The sequence below is a fragment of the Phalaenopsis equestris genome, unplaced genomic scaffold, assembly GCF_001263595.1.
Source record: "Phalaenopsis equestris unplaced genomic scaffold, ASM126359v1 Scaffold226623, whole genome shotgun sequence".
NCBI classification, from domain to species: domain Eukaryota; kingdom Viridiplantae; phylum Streptophyta; class Magnoliopsida; order Asparagales; family Orchidaceae; genus Phalaenopsis; species Phalaenopsis equestris.
Window position 1 is genome coordinate 63,075 of NW_018244637.1, and position 3,209 is coordinate 66,283.

The window sequence follows — 3,209 nt, forward strand, 5'->3', positions numbered from 1 at the left end:
TGTCTGCCACTATTCCAATTTCGTCCCAACGAGAAACCAGATCAATGAAATTTACCAGTATTTAACGGATTAAAATGACTACTGGAAAATGAGAGAGAACGGGTATGTTAGTTTTCTTGCAACACTCCTAAATCCCGTTTCAAAATACTGGCACTTTTGTTTTTCATTTCTGCGAAATTGTTACCAACAATGAAGATCGGTAAAATTTCTAAGGAAAGTGCTATTTTGAATTACTGCATCCAAAGGGGACTACCGATCGATATTGAATCAATAATTGTGAAGTCGGTTTTGGGCCTGATCGTTTATGGAGCAACTTATAGGCTTGGACACCCTTCCACAATTTTCTCACTTTGCAGTCAGTTCCAAGTGTCCTACGAAAATTGGGAAAATGTACCTCTACCTTGGAAGCCTTTGGACCCAACTGAGAGATTCCTAGCTTTTGTAGATGAAAATGACATGACCATTATAATAGATCAATCATCTCAGAATTCAATGCCAGTTTAACCCTTAATTCCTGATAATACTCTGGTGATGCTGCGCAGAAACAAGAAATTGGAGAAGGAGATATAAAGAAGGAGGTAGAAAATGTCATGAATGCGATTAATAATATCTTCGATTTTTTTGATCACCTATATTGGAGGATGAAGGAACATATTGATCACTTTGGACATTTAGAAGATAGTTTGATACGGCTGATGAGGAGGATGAAATTGATAGAAGAAGATTCCACTGAAGAATTTCCATTCCGACCCTTCTAATGATCAATGGGTAATCTCAGAGGAGAATCTAATACTGAATCTGATGAATAGTAGATTTATATTACTACCTGTCATCTATCTATGTAATTTGGTTTGAACTTTGCATTTACTTTGCTTTAGAATTATGCTTTTAGATCTCTGTATAGTTGAGACTAAGTATAGGATGATTTGTTTCAGCATTTTGAGTGTTGTGGCTTGGATTGCGACGCTGAATTATTGTATTGAAGTTGAGAAAATACTAGACTTAGGTGTGTTATGTAACGTATATTGTATCCCTTGGAATTTATATATAAATGTGATGTTTTGTGTTGTGAAAGTTTATTTGTGCTAAGTACATCATTTAGTCACTTAAAATTATGTTTATAGTGATTAAACTAATGTCGTTTAGGCTTGGAATTGATCAAAATAGCAAAAATCCAAAATTTGGACAAAATCAATAGAGCCCGCCGACGGTGGATATTTCTCGAGACTTAGGATTTAATTCTAATAGAGCGCGCCGACGGTGTCATCGACCCCGCCGATGGCGAGATCACGAAAAAACACCTTTAACCAAGATTTTGACCAATCAACCACCACTATTCATCATCACCTTCCTCCTAAAAATGCAATTTTTGTCCTCGGGTTTGTAAGATCTTAGATTGAGAGGCGATTTCAAGGCTTTTTGACACCGGATTTGATCATCTCTAGGTAAGAGCTTCACTCCAACTTAAAAATATTTGATTTTCACCATGTATTTCTTCCACATTGAGGAGATCCGAATATTTTGAGAATGTGAAGAAAATATGCTTAAATTAAATGGCTCCATGACAAAAGAGATGAATTGAGTTTGACGAGACTTGCTTCGTCAATGTGATGGCTTAAACAAGATTTACTTCAGTATTTAAAGGAAAGAAGTGTATACATGATCGAGTTTTTGAGAGCCCAGGAGGAGATATTGAACGTTGCCGACCGGAGATGGGAAAACTTTTGTTACACCACCAACAAAGCTGATGCAAATGTTGTGAAGGAGTTCTACGCCAACGTAATCTATTCTGAAGATAGAATCGTTCAAGTGCGGGGATTTCCTGTTGAATTTAATGCCGCCCGCATTAACACCTTTTACGAAGTTCCAGACTCTTAAAACAACCACTATGAAACCGTCAGTACTATGGAAGGCCCACTGAATGATGCAATCAACTTCAAAAGGAACGTGGAAGATTAAACAACAAGAACGGGTAAATTTTTCTGCTTCCATGTTAAATGCAACCTCTAAGGCATGACATTAGTTTATTTCCTCTACTCTGTTACCGACTTATCACCATAGTGAGGTAACTAGAGATAGATCTACTCTGAATTTCTATATTCAGAATAATAGAACTATAAATGTGGGGAATTACTTTTAAGAATATATTGACTACGGCAAGGAGTGAGACAAGTGGAGGTCTAGGACATCCTGGCCTCATTTATGCACTTTGCCAACTTTCTGGAGTGGAAGCTGAAGATGAGGAATGGGTTCACCCTATGAAACCCATTAGTAAAGCCAATTTAAAAACTTATGAATCCCATGAGAAATGGAGAACTGAAAGTAGGAGTCAAGAGCCTTCTACTAGTAGAGATGTCCCCTCTACAAGTTATGACCTTCCACCTTCTAGTTCCCCTACCCTAATTGACTTGATGAATGAATTGACTTTGCAACGAAAGAGCATAGAATTAATAAATGAAAGGATTGGAGGTTTAGAACTTCGATATGATTATGATAGTGAGTACCTTCAGAGGCATTCAAATTTTGAGGTAGCTTATTACTAAGCTCAGGCCCGACACTATAGAGGTGAGCCTGATGTTACTTTCCCTGAGTGCCCCTGATATACTCAATATCAGCCTGATCCACCTGCTGATCAAGGAGATGAAGACATAGTGTGGGATTTTGATATTTGAATGAAATTGATGTACTTGTACTTGTACTTTTATTTTTGTGGTCTTTTGTAATAGAAATGGATGTTTATGTGTATTTGGACTATCATTTTTATTATTATATTGTACTTGGATAATTTTTAATTTATGTTATAAAGTTAGTGTGGTAGTAAAATTTGCATGTGTAGTATAATAGATGTTGAGTAATATTTTGTAGATTGTAATGTAATGTGATTTTTATTTTCACATTTTAATTGTAATTGTTTGTAGTATTTTGATTGTGTTAGAAAATATTGTGCTTGTTTAATGTTTTAGTTTTATACTTATTTCAAAATTTCATTACCCAGAAATTTCTCTAATGATTTATATGTGTAGAAAGCTCATAATGTTACAGACCAGGCGAAATAGAAATTTTGAGAAGGCCTGCAAAAATTTCAGAAAGATGCAAATGCCTAAAATACTGAGGTATGATTTATATTTAAAGTTTTTCTTTCCACCAGTATCATTTTATACTGAAAAATTTAAGTTTGGGGGAGGGAAGAAAAAGATTAACTATTAGAT